General features: G+C 36.3%; 1 long non-coding RNA gene across 1 annotated transcript in view; it reads left to right on the plus strand.

The window, feature by feature from the left end:
• Nucleotides 1–2772: 2772 nt before the first annotated feature.
• Nucleotides 2773–20830, plus strand: part of LOC127555076 (uncharacterized) — a 36408-nt gene continuing 18350 nt past the window's right edge. The window contains exon 1 of the long non-coding RNA XR_007952151.1: nucleotides 2773–2919. This is a non-coding gene — a long non-coding RNA (uncharacterized LOC127555076). The remainder of the gene's footprint in view (nucleotides 2920–20830) is intronic.

Genomic DNA, 20830 nt, shown 5'->3' on the forward strand with positions numbered 1-20830 from the left:
TAAGTTTAAATCAATATCTTATGCCATATATTACAATTGACTTCAAATAAATAGAATACTTAAAAATAAAACACCATTAAAAAATGAACAAGTACCTTTCACAGATTTGACCAGGAAAGAATTCTTACCTAATTGAAAAGAGTCTGCACAAAAGAAAAATCAATTATAATCAGAAGGGCAACAATTAATTGAAGGGGAATTGTTACTACAAATTTATCCAATAAAGTTATGATATTGAAGATATAAATGAATAGATTATATATACATGTGGATTATATTTATATGTATACATGAAAATATGATGTGTGTGTGTGATTTCCCAATATACTAATGGTTAAGGAATACTAGCAGACAGTTCTCAGGTGAAAAAATACAAACTATGAACAACTTTATGAAAAAATGCTCCAGCTCTCTAACAATAAGAAATATGCAGCTAAAACAGCTGTGAGGTTCCATTTCACACCTATCAGTTTAGTAAAGATTAGAAAAAAAAGAATAATAGCAATGAATTGAAAGATTGTAGAAAGACAGGCAGCACCATTGGTAGAATTGTGAATTAATTCAACTATTCTGGATAAAAAAAGTGGAACTCTATGCCAAAAATTACTAAAATGAATATATCCTCTAAACCAACACTATTATTATTATTCATACCCCAAGGAGCTCAAGAACTGAGGGAAAGGACCCCTATTTATAGCGGAACTTTTTGTTGTGGTAAAAAAAAAAAGAGAGAGAAGCAAAGCAGGTGAATATCAATCAGTGACCAGACACACACACACACACACACACACACACACACACACACACACACACATAGAAAGCATGAGATTTTATTGCACCCTAAGAAATGATAAATATGAAGGAGTCAGAGAAATATGGAATACTTTATAGAAACTGATGCAGAATGAATAGAACAGAACCAAGAGAATTTGTGTAAGGACCACAAAATTTACAGGGGACAAGTGACTTTGAAAGTCATCAGAACTCTGATTAAAACAGCAACATATCAAGACTTCAGAAGACTGACAACAAAACACACCTTCTCCCTCCTCGCAAAGGGGTGATAGACTACAGGAACAGAATGAAATGTGCCTTCACAGACATGCCCAATGTGTTGATTTGTTTCACTTGACTATATATATTTGTTGCAAGGGAGGGCTTTCTCCTGGAAATGGGATGGGGTTTGGGATGGAGATAAGGTAGCTTAATGGATAGTAGTAGATATGGAAAAAAATAATAAGACATTTTAAAAATGCACAAAAATAAAACAAAAAGGGAAAGAAACAGCAATTTTATTGCCACTTCACTTAAAACTGTCTCTGTCTCTGTCTCTCTCTCATGCACACACACACACACACACAGAGTTCTTTCCTGTTCTTGGAATTTGTAAATTATTGCGTTTGTTGATTCTTAAGGTCAAAAGAAAAAGATAATATAAAATGTAACTGACAGTATGAATAATACAGGAAGAGATTGGAAGCAGGAAGGATTGTTAGTAGGCTGTGGAATTATTCAAGGCAAGAGGCAACAAGATCAGAAAGATGGTGGCCAGGTAGATGGGAGATGGCAGAAGTGAGGATGATTGATGTCAAAGTAGCTGACATTGTCAGCTACAATAAGTCAGAGAATAAAAATTGAAAAGCTAGAAGGGACATTGGGGGTGTCTAGCTTAACCCATATTTAAGAAGAAATTTCTTTTCTTACCCCTATCAAATGGTCATCAGGCCTCTCCCAGCATATTTCCAATAGCATAGAACTCACTCATACCTAGTTGGTGAGACATTTTTTCCTTATATGGAGCTGTTATCTGTCTCTGCATTCATTCATTGTTCCTTGGTTCCTCTCTCAAGAACCAAGAGGACAAATTCATTACTTCTCCCTTGAGAAGCAATCAGATATAGTGGAAATAATTTTGGATTTAGAGTCAGAAATTGCAGCTCTTACTAGTGGCTATTTCTTTCTGAGCTTTAGTTTCTATAATTATAAAATGGGTACAATCTATCTCATGACACTGTTGTGAGGAAACACTGTTGTTAATCTTAACTCACCAAATAAACATAATTCATTATTATTCTTTATCACAATCATTTAAATATTTATAAGTAACTATTTTAATCATCTTTCCCACACCCCAATCCTAATTTTTCTAAATCTTTTCTCCTCCAGTCTCATATTCCTGATCCCTTTGCCTAATCCTCAAATGACATAGTCTCCAAAATTTCTCTCTTCTGAATGCACTATTCTTGTCCCAAGTACCTTCCAAAATATGGTCCTAGAATAGAATCCCATAGTCTAGATGGGGTCAGATTCAGACAGAGGAGAGTGAGACTGTCAAATCTCATGCTGTAGACACTATAATTTCCTTAATGTGGGCTAAGAGAGTAGACTTTGACTGCTACATCCCACTGTTGATTGCTTTTCAGCTTACATTTACTAAGATACTCAGGTACTTTTTTTTTCCAGTTTTATTACCTGGGCTAACATGGACAACAAGTGTGACCTAAATCCTAGCCTTAAAATTAGATACTTATGAGAGATACCCTTAAGTGATCTTTGGCTCATTCACCATTTTGTGAAATTAGAGTGAAGTTATGGACCAACAGACCCAAACCCTCTTAGCCCACCTTTCTGAGGATGAATTTGGCCAGCTCAGGTTTCCCTAGAGAACAGGCTCATGCTTTGATTATGATGTCACCTTGTGAGTTCCCCAGACTGCAGAGGATTTGCAGTGAATGATACTGTCCCAAGGCTCCCAGGAAGAGTTTTGCCACTTCTGACTTTGGGTGGAAGCAGCTTTAGGATTCCTGCTATCTCTTGGTATGCCAGGGAGCACATGGCTCTGTGCTTGTCTCTTGCCCTCAGTTGGATGCTGATCTGGATGAAAGGATGATTAGAATTGCATATCCTGAGAACCAGGAGGTAAATCTGATCTGTTCTTCTTTCCTCTTCTTCTCCCATCCCATCACAGCTCCCTTCTTAAATACTAGACAGATGCTGTGAGCTATAGTTTTGTAACTAGTGACATACTTATATAATCGAGGGAGAAAGAGGACCAGGGTCACAGCCCATTCTGGAACCAAGATCAGGGGTTGGTGTAGGATGAATTCAAAGCTCAACCTGGGACTGGAATCAGGGCTCAGTCTGCAGGGAAGGTAGAGTTCAGTCAGGGATTGCATAGCTCCATCCGAGACCATATCAGAACTCAGGCTGGGTACTAGTCTCAGTGTGTAGGCAAAATCATCACTCAATTTTGGACAAAAGTAATGATTCATACTGAGACCATGGTTACGGCTCGATCTGGAAGTAGGTCCAAGATTCAGCCAAGGTATTCTTATACGTATATTACATTACCTTACATTTTATTATATTATATTCAGACATGGAAATGGCTATACAGAGATTGGAAATGAAGACTCTAAGAAACTTTAAGAAGTACTGATGAGACAAAGGAGATGACATGATAAAAGAATCATTTGAATGACTAAGAGTAGAACATGGCCCAGTTCACACTTTCTCAATGTTCGACTAATTGAGCAACATTTATTAAGCACCAGCTATATTCTAGGCACTATGCTAAGTTCTGGAGACACTATTTATTGCCCCATTCACTATAGTATGGCACCTTGAGGATAGAGATACTTTGGGGGTCATTGTATCACCAGCACCAAGCACAATTTCTTTCATTCAGCAGGGGCTTAATAAATGTGTAACTGAATTTTGTAACAACCTGCTTGGGGATGTTTTTGAATGACCATTTGATTTCCCCCTTCACTCTCTCCAGTCTTTCTCACAGGCTCTCAAAGCCAAGCTCCTCTCCCTTCTCTCCCTAGGAGTTTTCATTGCCTGAGAGGGCCCTGTCTGCCAAGCACAAACCCCAATCCCTGGTTACATAAGTGAATTATTCCCTAACTCCTTGCTCTGGTCAGACAGGCCCCCTCCTTTTCCTCCACTTAATTAATTTAATCTTCTCCTCCTGAGTCAAGTCCAAGCTGTGGCGACAGGGCTGAGCAGGCCCCAGCTCATTGGTGACTTGAGTTCCTCATTCATTACAAGAAATCCAGCTTGTGCTTCTGAGTCCCAGGGGCTGGCCCCTCCTCACCACTCCTTCTCAAATTCCTCCTTGTGCCTCTTGATGACAAGGGGGCTTTGAGAGATACTCTTTTTATTTTACAAATAGCAGCATTACAACAAGCAGATTTGCATTCTTGGATGATGGGTTGTTTCCCTGTTCCAAATCTTTTCCCTGCTGCCCTCTTTCATATTTGCAACTGAACTCTAAATCACCCTGGTTAAAACTGATTTTCCTGATTGTAGCTCAGAACTGAATATGTGTATGGTTACTGAAAGGAAAGGAAAAGGAATAAGCATTTCTATAGCACTATGTGCTGTGCTAAGAACTCTGATAATTATTATCTTAATTTGATCCTTATAACAATCCTGAGAGGTAAATACTATTTTAAATTCCATTTTACTTATGAAGAAAGTGAAACAAACACACATTAAGTATATTGACCAAGTTCAAATAGCTAGTAAGTTCAGTTTTGAATTTAGGATTGATTCTAGGTTGAGCACTCTATTAATTATCTCCCTGATTATAGGGAAAAGAAAGGGATTTATTAAGCATCTAACATATGCCAAGTGCCTCACAAATATCTCGTTTGAGACTCACAACAACTGTGCTAGTGTTATAATACCCATTTTACAGATGAGGAAACTGAGGCAGAGGATAAGTGATTTGCCAAATCACATAGTAATATCAATGAGAGGTGATGAAAGGAGAAGGATTGTTGTGAGAAGTTTACTTGGTAAGCCTTAAAGTAATATAGATGCAATGTTGTTATTTGGTTCATGCATACCAGATGAAGGAATTTTCATTTTATTCTAGAGGCAATAGGGAGCCATCAGTAGTAGATAGTTTAGAGCGGAGAAGGTGCATAGACTGAGCTATGCCATAGGAACGTGTGATAGAGAGAGGAGAGACTGGAAGAAGGAAGGCTAATTATAAAATGATTACAGTAGTATCAATGAGAGGTGATGAGAACATGATTTAAGATAGTGGCCATGTGAACAGAGAGAAAAGTATCGCTTTAAGAGATATTATGGATATAGAATCAATAAGATGTGACAACTAATTGCATATGGGGGCAGCATGAGATATAAGAATCAAAAAATACCTCCTATACTGTGACACTGATGGGATAGGAGGATAATGGTGCCCTCAACAGGTATAATAGAGGTTGGGATTAGAGAAGAGGTGGGTTTGGGGGAAAGGTTCTGAACTTGGATCCATGAATATTGTGTAGTTTAAAAATGTGATAATGATTTGGCAGTGTAATTGGTTTCCTTTATAATCCTATGTTTTATTTTGTGTACTTAAAAACCTTATTTTATAAATGGAGTTTTCCTTAAAATGATTAACAGCATCTATTTAAAACCATTAGCAAGCATCATATGTGATGGGAATAAATTAGAACCATTCCCAATAAGATCAGGGGTGAAACAAGATTGCCCACTATCACCATTACTATTCAATATGGTATTAGAAATTTTAGCTTTGGCAATAAGAGAAGGAAGAGGAATTAGAATAGATAATGAGGAAACCGAATTATCATTCTTTGCAGACGATATGATGATATACTTACAGAATCCTAGAGAATCAACTGAAAACTACTAGAAACAATTCACAATTTTAGCAAAGTTGTAGGACACAAAGTAAGTCCACAAAATCATCAGCATTTTTATATATTACCAATAAAGTACAGTAGCAAGAGCTATAAAAAGAAATTCTATTTAAAATAACTGTAGATAATATAAAATATTTGGGAGTCTAGCTGCTAAGGCAAAGTCAGGAACTATATGAACACAGTTACAAAACACTTCCCACACAAATAAAGTCAGAACTAATCAATTGAAAAAATAAAAAAAGACTCATGGGTAGGCCAAGTTAATATGATTAAAATGTCAATACCACCTAAATTAATCTGCTTATTCAGTGTAATAGTAATCAAACTCCCAAGAAATTATTTTTCAGAGCTAGGAAAAATAAAAACAAAGTTCATCTGGAAGAACAAAAGGTCAAGAATTTCAAGGGAATTAATGAAAAAAATGCAAATGAAGGTAGTTTAGCTATGCCAGATCTAAAACTATGTTATAAAGCAGTGGTCATCAAAACCATTTGGTACTAGCTAAGAAATAGAATGTGTTAGGTTTATAAGACACAATAGTCAATGATTAGAATAATCTAGTGTTTGATAAATCCAAAGACCCCAGCTTCTGGGATAAGAACTTACTATTTAACAAAAATTGCTGTGAAAATTGGTAATTAGTATGGCAGAAAGTAGGCATTGATCCATACCTAATACCCTATACCAAGATAAGGTCAAAATGATTTCATTATTTAGACATAAAGAATGATATTATAAGCAAATTAGAAGAACAAAGGATAGCATACCTCTCAGATCTGTGGAGAAGAAAGGAATTTGTGGCCAAAGAATGGTATACATTATGGAATACAAAATGGATAATTTTGATTATATTAAATAAAACATTTTTGCATAAATTAATTAAAAAATAAATTTAATAATAATTAAATAATATTTAATGTAGGCAAGATTAAAAAGAAAGCAATAAACTAGGGAAAATGTTTACATTCAAGGATTTTGATAAAGGCCTCATTTCTAAAATACATAGAGAATTGACTGAAATTTATAAGAATTCAATCCATCCTCCAATTGATAAATGGTCAAAGGATATGACCATTTTCAGATGAAGAAATTGAAACCATTTTCAGTCATATGAAAAAGTATTAAATCATTATTGATCAGAGAAATACAAATTAAGACAACTCTGAGGTTGTCTAACACATTTCTCAGATTGGCTAAGATGACAGGAAAAGATAATGATGAATATTGGAGAGGATGTGGGAAAACTGGGACACCAATACATTGTTGGTAGAGTTGGGAATTGATTCAACCATTCTTGAGAGTAATTTGGATTATGCCTAAAGGACTATCAAAATGTGCATACCTTTTGATCCAGCCGTTTCTCTACTGGCCTGTATCCCAAAGGGATAAGGAGGGAAAGGGATCCACCTAAGCAAAAATGTTTACAGCAGCCCTTTTTGTAGTAGCAAGAAACTGGAAACTTAGTGGAAACCCATCAATTGGAGAATGGCTGAATAAGTTATGGTATATGAATGTTATGGAATATTATTGTTCTATAAGAAATAGTCAGCAGGATGATTTCAGAAGACCTAGAGAGACTTACATGAAGTGATACTAAGTGAAAAGAGTAGAACCAGGAGATCATTGTATAAGACAACAACAAGCTTATCACAATAATTAATTCTGATAGTTTGACTCTTTTCAACAGCGAGGTGATTTAAACCAGTTCCAATGGTCTTATGATGAATAGAGCCATCTGCACCCAGATAGAGGACTGTGGGGACTGAGTGTGGATCACAACATAATATTTTCACTCTTTTTGTTGGTATTTGCTTGCATTTTGTTTTCTTTCTCATTTTTCCCTTTTTGATCTGATTTTTCTTGTGCAGCATGATACTTGTGGAAATATGAATAGAATTGCACATGTTTAATATATATTGAATTACTTGCTGTCTAGGGGAGGGAGTGGAGCGAAGAAAGAAAAAATTTTGGAATAAGGTTTTGCAAAGGTGAATGTTGAAAATTATCTATGCATATGTTTTGAAAATAAAAAGCTTTAATTATAAGAATAAGCCTTATTTTGAAAAAGGTTCTATAGACTAGACTGTCAAAATGGTCCATCATACAAAAATTTAAGAATCACACCTAGTTTAAGAGAAAGGAATTGGTTACATTTGATTGGACATTAGATGTATTGAATTTGAGATGTTGACTGGACATCCCAATGGAAATGTTCAATAGGCTGTTGGTACTATCAGACCAGAGCAAGGATGTGATAGATCATTATCTTAGAAAGACTGATTTGTCCACTGTACAAGGATGAAAGGAAAGAGGCTAGAAGCAGGAAGACCAATTATATAGAAGGCTATTGTGATAGTCCAGGAAAGAGAACTGAACTTGGGAAGTGGTCATGGCAATGAAAAGAAGAAAATAGATCCTAGAAATGTTGTAAAGATATAATTGACAAAATTTGGCCATTGAATGGAATTGGGTGGGAAGGGGAGGGATAATTAAGAGTAAAATATGACCCTGAGGTTATGAACTTGGGTGACTAGAAGGATGGTAACATCCTCAATAGAACAAGACATTCAAAGAAATGTTTGAGGGAAGATAAACACATCATATTATGGACCTAAAGAATGTGAGGTTTAAAAAAAAGGTCTAGGACAGGTCTTGGAAAATGTCCAGTTTAAGGTGACAGAAGACAGAGAAAAATCTGGCAAAGGAAAGATTCACTTCTACAGGAAGAAAGAGTGATAAGGGAAAAAAATATTAATGAAGCCAAGAGTGAAAAGACTTTGATGTGTCAAAAGCTACAAAGGAAAATGAAACTTGAGAAAAGTCCATTGCATTTAGGCCAGAAGATCTAGAGACTGGAAAATCTTGGAGACCAGACATGGACTAGTGGTATCAGGAGTGCAAGACAGATGCAGTTCACCCCTAGTGGCTTTGGGGTGACCAAGCATTAAGGTCCTGAAAGGCAAAGAAAAGGAAGAAAACCTCAGATAAAATTTGAAAGGTATATGCAGTGTAGTAGAAAGGCCTTAGCTTTTGGACTCAGAAGACTTGTGTTTAGTTCCTTATTTTGACATTTCTTAGTTATGTGACTTAAGGCAAATTGCTTCTCTTCCAAGAGCCTTAATCTTCTCATCTATAAAATGAGTTTACTCCTTGTCCTGTTCCTCTTGCAATGATAAAGAAAGTACTTTGCAAATCTTATGGTAATTATAAAAATTTGAGACAAAATTATCATTATTCTTGAAATAGTTAAATCTACTTTTCTGCTTGGTGTTCCATTTTCTTACAAAAACCTCCTTCCTGCCAGTTTCCTTTTTCTCCAATAGGTCTCCCACATTTCAGATCAAGACTGAGATCTGTAGGAATCCCATTACTGCCTTAATCATATTTAGTCTATGTAGCTATTTTGACTTTTGATCTCCTCCATCTCGAGTGTGGCCAAATAGAATAGAATTTCAGGATCTAAAAGAATAGAGTCTAGCATATAGAATATTAGAGCTAGGGAGCTATTTAGAGTTGGAGGCTTTAGAGCACAGAACATTAACATTTATGCTGGAAGAGACCTAAATTACAAGAATAACTGCTTTTTTAAAATAATAGCTTTTTATTTTTCAAAATACATGCTAAGATAGTTTTCAACATTTACCCTTCCAAAAACCTCTAATTCTTTTATTTTTATTGTGTAGGTAACCAAGGCCCATAAAAGAGAAGGCACTCATCCAAGGTCACACACTGAGTCAATCCAATAATTAAAACTTCTCAACAAAAGAGGAGGGGAAACAAGGAACCAATTTGTATGACTACAGCCCAAGGGAACTTTTTTCCTGAAAAGATATTAATAAGATAATTGTTATAACAACATCTGTTTGTTTCTCCCAGCCACAGAGGCAGGTGGTGAGGGGTAAAGGGGAAGTGGGTTGACAGTCAGGAGCATGACTTCTACTCTGTATAAGTCTCTTTCTTCCTCTGAATTTTAATTTATTTGCAAAACCAAGGGTTTGCAATGAATTGTCTTCAGGTTCTGATATTCTAAGGACCCCTCAAGCTTTACTATTTTTTGCTCCAACAATCCATTTTCTATGTGCTAAGATTCTTTCTCATGTGTTCCATGATTTCTTTCTTTTCTTCAACCCATCTATAGCTGTGCTATGTTTAGACCATCTTTCTTCTCCCAAAATTCTCCACCAATAATTCATCATGGTTGTAAGGGGACCTTGGTTTTTCAGAGGTTGTGCCAGGGGACACAGGCTCTGGAAGGTCTTATGAAATTGTAATATTGTTGCCTTTGGGTTCCACAATAGACTATATGTCTGTTTTTGAGGACCATTTTTGTTCCAAGTATGTAGAGACTTTATCACAGAAGGTTGATCATAAGGAAAGGAAAGTTTGGTCAGAGAAAACTGGGAAGATTCTCTGCTAAGGCATGAAAAGGTTAAATCTTCTGTAGCTAAAGGGATCTGAAATTAAGCCAGATGGATGGTCTGGTGATGACTTTGTTTTTCTTTACCTGTAGGATGCTGAGTCAGTTCTTTAATGGCCTCTGGGGCTTAAGGTTTCTGTTAAAATGTAGTTGAAAAGTCTGTTCTGTTCATGATTCCCATGGGCATTCCTAGGCCTTTAATCCACCTGCATAGTGGACTCAAACCACTCAATTCCCCATTTAGCTTTAGAGCCATAGGGTATTGTAACTGGATGGGATTTAGAGGTCAGTTACAAATTTCAAACATTATGCTCAGAGAGGGAAGTCACTTACCCAAGGTCACATGATGAGTTAGACACAGAACTAGGACTAAAATCTAAGCCTCCTAAGTGCTATTTAAGGTCTCTTGTTATTAAAATATGATGCCCAATAGTTCCAACTCTATCATTATATTATTGGAGTAGTGAATTCCCTAATGGTATTTAAACAGAATCTGGAGGATGACTGAGCATTCTTGCTTCAGATCAAGATTTTGGATGAGATGATCTATGATATGTATCCCTTTTTTTGTAGTATGCTAGAAAAGAGTTTCAGACTTAGAATCAGGAGAGGAAATCAGATGTGGGTTGAAATCCTACCTTTGAGAACTTATTAGCTGGATGTCTCTGACCAAGTCATTTAGCATTCCTATACCTCTCATAGTTTTCATCTGAAATGAGAGGGTTGGATTTGATGATATTTAAGATTACTTCCTAAATCTTGTCCTAGTATATATAATCCAATGATCTAGTTCCATGCCATGCTTTTATACTTTCTGGTGACTATGGTTACATCACTTAAACTTTTTCAACTTTATCTTCATCATCTGGTAAATGAGGATAATCATGTTTCACAATTTGCTTCACAGGGTTTTTTGAAAGACAAAACTTTAATAATATGAATATTTGTGAACTAATGTTTCTATCTCTGTGATTCTGATTACTTCCCCTTGTTTCAACATATCCCACAAACTCCCTGACCTTTTGATTCTTCCATATTTCTTAGTTATACCACTTTTCCTCTATCTTTCAGTCAGGATAGTGAAAGCCTCCTGTTCTTCTTACCCTTCTGTTTCTGAGATTTCTAAAATGAAGGATTTTGGAGCATTCCCAGATCAAAATGTATAAATTGAGTTAATCAACAAAGAGGGGAGAAAGGAATAAGGATAAAACCTATGTTTAGGGCTTTAATCAGAAGGAAACAAGGAGGCAGTAATTATACAGGTAAAAGGAGTCTTAAAAAAAAAATAACAACTCTCATCCTTCCCTTTAGAATAAAAGCAGAATTATAATTTGGTCGCTTTCCATGGTCCTGATTTTTTGGATAGCCTCTACATCTTGACAGCCTGCTCTTGTCATAATCTGTTAGAGCTGTAAGGGATCTTAGTAGTGATCATCTAACTCAATCTCTGACTTCCTGACTCCTTTATTCTACAGATGAGGTAACTGGAGGCCAGGAAAAGAGAGGTGACTTGGCAAGGGTCACACAGGTAATTCATGGTAGAGTTAAGAAATGAATCCAAATCACACTCAAGTTATCTTCTTACTGTGCTCCAGCCTTGATTTCAGATCTGGCACTCCAGCCCCCACTCTGGAAACTTTTATTTCCTATTAGTGAAAGCTCGCCATATCTAGTGGCACCCAGATCCATCACACTGCAGTCTGGTTATCTTATTATTTTGGAGAATGCACTCATTCCTCCCGTCTGCCTCTTTATTCCAGGAATAATAATCGAATCAACAATACATTCCTGGACTGCATTCACCATATAATGACTTTCTATATCAAGATGCTCCTCTTTGATAACAACTTTACTATATGTGCTAAGTTCTCTTGGTAAAATATAAAATCCTTGAGAGCAGAGAATTTTTTGCTTTTTGAATCTGTGTCTCCAACGCTTAGCGCAATGCTTGACATATAATAACAAATAGTATCGAAGAGGTCTTCTGGTCTCAACACTTAAAATAAGGTGAAGAAAATAAGAAATGAATAACTAGAAAGACTGAATAACTTTCCCATAATCACATGTTGAGGTTTAAAGCCAGGTGTTCAGACCCTAAATTCTATGATATCCCACTCCCACCTCCATCCATTCAGTTTATTCAGGCAAGGTTTATTTGAGAGAATGAGATTTTTATTCAGTAGTATGAACAAAATGGAGGATTGTGTTGCAAGACTATGAGCTTCTTAAGAGCAGAAATTATCCCCTATTTATCTCTGTCTTATGCCTGACATTCTTGGCTATTTGAGTCCCTATTCTGTCACTAATTGGCTATCTTTCTGCACTCCCCTCCCTTTCATCAATTCTGCCACCAAACACATAGTGGGCACTCAGAAATTGTGTTTTATATGACTAATTGAATTAATGAATTGGTAGAGAGGTTCCCTAGTAAGAAACATGAGATTAACAAAGGCATGTGTATGCGTGTGTATGTGAAAGATAATTAGGAGTAGAAGAAAATGGGAACATGGTGAGAACTGGGCCTGTAATGATGGACAAAGACATTGAGAAAAGAGGGGATGGAGAAAAGGTGGGCCATATCCAGAAGCTATTGAATCTAATGGTTTGGAGGCAATTCCCTTTCCTTTCTGCTGGAGGTACTGAGAGAAGCTGAACAGAATGATTTCATTTGAATCAAAGATTCACAGCTGGAATCTGAGCTGGAAGAGGTCTCAGAGGTGCATCTAGTCTTATGATTCACATCGATTGTTAAAAATTTTCTTCCTTTTGTTGACTTAGAGTGACCTCCATTTGACTTTTACTCATGCTATTAGTTTTGTGTTCCAAGAACAAGCAGAATAAATTCTCCTATACCATGAGAGTGCTTTTGCTATTTGGAGATAGTGGTAAGATGTGGATATATTTCTGGGCCCAAAGGCAAAAGGACTTGAGTGAAAATCCAGCCTCACATGCTGGCTAGCTATGTTACTCCAGGTAAGTCATATAACTTCTCTCTGCTTCAGTTTGCTTAATTGTAAGATTGGGAAAATAATATTTTCAGAATTAGTTGGAGCATAAAAGAGTATAATAAGTGCTTCACAAACATAAAAGCACTATACAAATGCTAGCAATAATAATCAGAATTATCGTAGTCACACTAAGCAAGTAGGTACATCCATCGATAAATAAGAGTAGGCCAAAGCTGAAAGGAATTTGAAAACATGGGATCAAGAATATGAGAGCTTGGTGGTATATTACCTAATCCAATTACATCAGTTGCAGAGGAAGAATCTGAGGAACAAAGAAGACTAAAGAGACTTACTGAATGCCATTTAGTGTGCTAGTGGTTTGTCAAAACAGATCCGATTTTCTGCCTTCCGATTCATAATTTTTTACCATGGTACTAAGTACTTTGTTACCTGTCAATTCAAAGGTGATCTCGTGAATATATGAGTCAGTTGTCCAAGATGAAAAAAATTGTGTAGTTGACAGGTAATTTTTAAAATTTATTTGTAATTTATGGAATAAAACAAGCATTTCCATAATGCATATTAGAAAGATGATTGCACATGAAATTGTGAATCTATTGTGTACAACTTGTTTTTCTTTTTAAATATGTAAGTATTGTATATATTATATATTAGGTATAATATATTTAATATGTGATACATTATTATAATTAATACAATATAATTAATATATAATAAAATTATCATGTAATTTTCTTTTTTTCTCTTTTTGATTCTTTTTTCCTACCCTAGTCTTACCCTGGAAATGCCTGTCATTAGACACAAATAGGCATATGTACATATATATGTAAAACTATTCTATACATCTCTTCATCAGTTTATTCTTTGGATGCAGATAACATCTTTAATCACATATACTTTATTTTTAATTTGTGTATTTATAGTAGATAGTTTAGTATTTGAATCTGAGTGCTGGTGATCTTGCTGCTCACTCATACTCCTGCCTTGAACCGTGCTTCCACTACAATTCTGGTAATTGTTCTGTGATTCTGTACAACTGACCTGATACTTCATGACCCTCCTCAAGCAAAGTCCTCTCTGCCACGTCCTTCTGCTTCCTGGCTCTCAAAATATCTTTCTGTACTATAGAGAATTCCCCAGATGTACCTCATATCAGCCCCTAACCTCAGACTATCTCCAGATAGCATTATGACAAGAGTACATGAAACTATTTTATTTAGGTTTATAAAGAATTTTGTCATTTAAAAAAAGGTATTCATTGTTTTTAAAGGACTTTGTAGTTTACAAAAAGAATTGTAGTGATGGGAAGGAGCCTGAATTACTAGTTTTCATTCCACTTCTGACTGTTTAATACCAAGCTTCAATTGCTGGCTTATCCTGGGACTTTCCTTAGCACTTCTGGCCTCTCATTCCAGAATATTCATCCTTCCCTGGGGCCTTCTCATCCCAGAATTTCTTTCTGTGATGTTAGCCCTCTTTTCTCATTTATGAGTTCTTCAAGGTACCTCCATTTTGGGGGATGCACAGAGTGATCAGCCTTCATTTCCCTCTTGTCTTTGGTTCTGACTTTCTAGATTTAAATCCCATATCTGGGCTTTTCTGATTCTTCCCTCCTTTGCCTCATCCCATTTTCAGCTCTTTTTGTATGTATTGTCTTCTTTGTATGTTGTTATTTGTCCTTCATTTTTGAAGAGGACCAATGACATAATGAGATGATGTCTTGACTTACTCATGAATTGGATTTAAGTGAGACACAGTTGCATCAAGTTGTCAACCTCACGATCTCTTCCAGTAGTAATTGAAGATAAGTGGCAAGGCAAAAGTCAAGATGATTGGCAGTGGCCCAGGATACAGTGGATGACCTTGACCACAAGCTCACTGTCTTCCTTTCTGTTTGTATCTACATTTCTAGCATTTGACACAAGACAGTGTCTTCCCGACACTGGATTAGACACTAGCTGTATAATTTTGAGCAAGTGAATTACTTCTTTTCTCTGATTCTTAGGTTTTTATTTCTTTCTGAAAATGGAGGAGTTTTACTAAATGATTTCTAAGATTTCTTTCTAATTTATCATTTTGTGATTTCAGGAAGTGGATTTTTTAATCTACAGAAGGATTTTATAGTTTATAAAAAGCTTTCTCTTTCTTCTCTTCCTTCTCTTCCTTCTCCTTCCAATATCCCAGTGAAATTGACAGGGCAGAAATTATTGTCCCCATTTTACAGATGCAGACACAAAAGACCAGAAGAACTTATTCAATTTATTTTGCCTTTTAAGCCAGAGGATTGTCCTTGAGTTGTCACTGACTGTGAACCCTGAAATATAGCATATCCAGATATAACTTCACAGACTGAGCCTGTCTCAGAGTAACAGGGTCTTCTTGCTGGCAGACAGAGGGGCTGGGAAATGAGGGAAAATCAATAAAAATGTAAATCTTATCAGTTAAATCCTGCCCCGGCATGAGCTCTGGCTGTGGAGAAAGATAAGACAGTACTGGACAGGAGAGGCTCGGATTAGCCTGATCTGAGACAGAGTAAGGAATAGAGTTGGCACTGGTAAAGATGAGGGAGAGGGAGAAAAAAAAACATTCTTGAAACTAAGGAAATATGAAAGGAGTGGAAAACAATGGAGAAAAGGTTGAGAGGAGAAATGGATAGAAGATTTGAGTTCCCTGGAGGTTTCTCAGGATCAGGGTCTTTCCCCCCTCATATCAAGGACTCCTTGAAGGGAAAGCAATGTCCTCCCCTAGAATGGGAATTCTCAATGGAAGAGGCCATTTCTCCCCAATTATGCAAGTGTGTGTGTGTGTGTGTGTGTGTGTGTGTGTGTGTGTAGGATTCCCTGAGGACAGGGGACTATAGAATCTTAGAACTGGGAGGAACTTTAAAAGACATCTAATATAATCTTAATCTTCAACATCTCCAACAAGTGGCAGTATCTCTCTGCTTGAATATCTCCAGGAATGAGTACAAGGCAGCCCCTTTAATTCTTAGCAGTTCATATTTTCAAGCTCATACTTTCCATTGAGCTTAATCTGCTTCCCATTGCTTTTGTTACTGACTTCTGGAGTCAAATACAATTTTGCTCTCTCTTTTTATGCTAACTATTTAGATACTAGGGCAGCTATCATATCCCTTTAGTCTTCTCCTTTATAGCCTAGAGTGGTCCCCTCATTTGTAGCATGATCTTCAGGACTTCCCCCATTTTTGGTATCCTTCTTCTGAAAATGTTTCAGTTTATCAATATCCTTTCTAAAATGTCACCAGAACTGAACACAAGATTATTCATAGGTTCTTAAGATTTGTGAACTTCTTTTAAAAATATTTTGATTATAATTAATTTTTTTTGTAATTATATGTATTCTTATTTGTTAAAAACTTTTTTTCTGAGGGGTTTCAACCAATTGCCAAAAGGGTCTGTGAAAGCAGGAAGTAAGCACCTATTATATGCCAGACACTGTGCTAAGCGATTTACAAATATTATCTCATTTGATCCTCACAACACTCCTAGGATGTTAGGGTCTATTATTATTTTACAGTTGAGGAAACTAAGACAGACAGAGATTAAGTGACTTACCCAAGGAAATACAGCTAAACAATGTCAAAGTTAGATTTCAACTCCAGTCTTCCTGAATCCAATTCTATTTTCTGTACCACCCAGTGGTATCTCTATGCCACAAAAAGTTAAGAGTGTCTGGGTAGTCTGATCAGGGGAAAGAATTATTATTTCTCTTCTCTGGATACCAAACATCTAATCTGTCATTTAACATTGTTCAATCATGTTGAGCTTGTAGTCCATTAAGATCTTCCAGATTTTTTAAGATACAAACTATGTTTTCCTCATTTTATATTTGTAAACTTTTAAAACTCAAATATACATCTATCCTTACTTAATTTTTCCTACTAAATTTGGCCCATTGTTCTGTTGAGTTTTTGAGACCTTCACTCTGTTATACATCTTGTTAGCTATGCAACTCAATTTTGCTTTATTTGCAAATTAAATAGACACGAATCTATGTCCTTGTCTACACTACTAATAAACACATTGAATGGTGCAGAGCCAAAGTCAAATCCTTAGAGTACTTCATTAGTGATTATTCTCTAAATTGACTTCCTGATAATGGCATCTATTAATGATTACTCTTTGTATTCAATCATGAAAAGATATGTCTAGACTATATCTATCCATCTTGCCCACAAGAATAATGCAGCACTTGCATATAGTCCCCTAGATAAAGCTATCCTAGCTTCAAGGTACTCTATGAGTTTATATCTACTTAAAACCATAAATTTTGAGCCCCCATTAGTGTGTTTACTTTTATTAGTCAGTCAACCTTCACAACAAATTCATATGAAAGATATTTAAGGAAAAATAAATAAAATGAAGAAAAATAACAATCAAATATCTTTCCAATTAGCCTGATGCATACTCTCACAAATACATATCCCATCAGTGAGAAGAATGAACGGAATTGAGAAATTTTCATGGAGGGGTTCACACATGTAGTTAACATATGGTTGGCCAATATGTTTGAAAGGGAAGCCTCTGATGTTGCAGGACTGATGATGTCTTCTGGTGAGATCAGTGCACTTCTCCCATCCAAGTGGATCTTATGTAAATTGGTGTCTCTGTTATGCAACCTCTGCAAGGTATTGCTCATTAATGATTTCATTGGCTACTACTCAGCATTTTTTCACAGTCCCATTATTAATTCTGACCATTGCTATGCATGATTACATGAACACAAAACTGGAGAGCTACTCTTTACTTATAGATTAGGTAAGAGCATTATCTCTTTCTCAGAAGGCAGAGTGGGCTCCGCCATCACTTTTTATTAAAATCCATTGATTTCTTTATAAAGAATTTGGGGTTTTCAGTTTTTGAAAATAGGACCTTATAATTCACTTAAGATCGTGTAGAAGAGTTCCTTCTTAGCTTTTTTCCCATAAGAAGGGACCTTTCTGTCTCAGAATCTTGACTAGATTGGGTCTTCTTTTCCAGAAGAGTCCTTCCTCTAGATGGCAAACTCACTGGACTCTAGAACAGAACTATCTTTTGCAAATCACTGTCTTCAGACTTAAATTTATTTTATCACCTATTTCCTATTCACCAAAAGCAAGAAATACAAAGAAAGAAGTATTTTAAAAGCATTTACTATATGCCAGTCCCTGTGCTAAACAATGTAGATAGAAAAAAGGAAGACAGTACTTGCCCTCAAAGAGCTTACATTGGAATAATGGAAGACATCACACAAAGGGGAGCTCAAGAAAGGGTCAAGGAAGGAAGAATGAAGGTATCTGGGCAAAGCCATGGTTTTGAAGTCAAAAGCACAATCAGAAAATGAATAAATCCTCAGCCATTCCTTCAAAATGAAGGGCTCTTGAAGAACTTACCAATGAGGGAAAGGATTGGAAGGGGGTTTGAGGTTTTTCTCTCTGATTCAGCCTCCCAAAGTTCATGTAATTCTCTGTTTAATTTATGATGGCTAAACTATATTTAGCATCCATATTAGATGCTACCCTCTCCTCCAAAATTGTCAAGGGCTTTTAAAATTTGAAGTTTCCAGTTTCTCAACTTCCAAATTCTTTTCCTCTCCCATGAAAATGAGCAGAAGGGGAAAAGGCACAACAAATTAAGCCCAAGAGACAAGGTTATCGTCTTTCTCCTGCCTAACTGAAGAAATGTAAAATGTTTTCCCCAATGTCTTGTGTAAAAAAAGGTATGAAATATAGATTATTTAGAAGTGACTCAAATTTCAAGTAGGGATTGGATCAGGTAATCTTTGTAAATACTTATAATCATGACATCCTGTTATTAAGCTTAGCAAGGTGAAAATTGTTGTTGTTGCTATTGTTCTTTTTCATCATCATCATCTTCTTCTGAATTATCCTTTTTTGCATAATGGGAAACACTTTAATAGTATGTGATTGTTACTCAGTCATGTGCAACTTTTCATGACCTAATATGGGGTTTTCTTGGTCAGGTTACTGAAGTGGTTTGCCATTTCCTTCTGCAGTGGATTAGATAAATAGAGAGTGAGTTATTCAAGATCACACAGTTAGTGATTCTCTGGCTGGATTTGAACACAGTTCTTCCTGACTCCAAGTCCAGCTCTTCATTCACTGAACTATATAGCTGCCTCAGTAGTATATAATAGATTATTCTCATAGCCTGAGGAAACTTGGTTGGTCCTAAAAGTAATCTCTAAATATCAAGTCATTTGGAAACTGAAGTTATTCTAGAAGTTGGTCAAATGTACCATTCCAGCTAAATGATATATTTGGTGGGGAACAAGAGTAAAGAAACTCTTTCCTGGTATTTATAGATAACCTCTGGAATATGACCTCTAGAACAAATTTCATCAGCCTATGGGAACATTCTTCCTGAGTAAATTTACCCCAGTTCCATGTACTTTTCACACTTAGTCTAAAGCCTATTGATTGTTTGAAATTTATTCTCACCTCCTTTAGTAGCAGGACATCCTGTCTCTTACTTTAAGTGGGAGTAAAGTGATTCAGTTGAGTAAATCAATTAATCACACTCTTAAATGGTTCAAGTTATAAAGCAAGTGGGGCACCAGAACCTGGCAAGTAACCAGGAAAGTTCTTGATTGGCTAAAAGGGAGCTTGGCCCTGGAAGTCAAAAAAGTGATAATTGGGCATTGAGCAGGGGTCCTGAAAAGCTTAGGGCAACCATTCCATTAGCTAATCTTACTGTGCCTCCTCTGTGTGTTCAGCCATGTTAATGTACAAGAAAAGAAGCATATTTTGGATTGTTTCCTTTAGCAAACTCTTAATCTTACTGGGAAGATGGGATTCATATAAGAAAAGCAAAGATTCTCCCTGTTTTATATTATTCTTTCTCTCTCTTTTTTCACTATCTCCATCTCAATCTTTTGTTCTAATTTATATTTCGAGTCCTAATAACATTTCTTATCCTCAGATCTACATTGTTGTGTACTGAACATATCTTAACTGTCTCATCAATATCTCACCCTTATCACATCCAAAACATCACTGATCATATTTCCAAAGAAATTTGGATTTCCTCAATTTCTTTTCTTTTTCTTTCTTTTTTTTCCTGAGGCAATTGGGGTTAAGTGACTTTCCCAGAATCACACAGCTAGGAAGTGTTAAGTGTCTGAGGACAGATTTGAACTCAGATCCTCCTGATTTCAGGGCTGGTACTCTAACCACTGTGCCAACTAGCTGCCCCACCTCCAATTTTTTGGTTTTACTTGAGGGCACCACCATTTTTATACTCATCCAGGTTGGGAAACTTGAAATCTTGCACTTCTCCTTCTCCCTACTGTAGTACTCTGCTCCCTCCTTTGCCACTAAATCAGTTGCTAGGTTTTATCAAATCTATGGATACATCTATGACACTTGCCCCTACTTTCTATCTCATCGCCATCATCCTAAATTGAGTTTCTTGTGCCTGGGCTGTGGCAACAGTTTTCTAGTTTTTTTTCCCAGCTTCCAGTTTTTCACTTCTCTGAACCATCCTGCATGCAGTTGCTAAAATACTCTTTCTAAAGCACATTATGATCTTGTTGTGACCCTCCTCTACTCTAGAACCTCCAGTGACTCCTCATTGCCTATATGACAAAATACAAACTCACCATAGCCTGACTTCACATGACCTTTCCAACTTTTTTCACATTATTCCTCTTCACACATTTTATAGTCTAGCCAAATTGGACTACCATCAGTACATTGGATTTGTCATTCTCTTTTATTTTTCCTTGTACTCACACATTCC

This window comes from Antechinus flavipes, chromosome 3 (genome assembly GCF_016432865.1).
Source record: "Antechinus flavipes isolate AdamAnt ecotype Samford, QLD, Australia chromosome 3, AdamAnt_v2, whole genome shotgun sequence".
In the NCBI taxonomy this organism is placed as follows: Eukaryota; Metazoa; Chordata; class Mammalia; order Dasyuromorphia; family Dasyuridae; genus Antechinus; species Antechinus flavipes.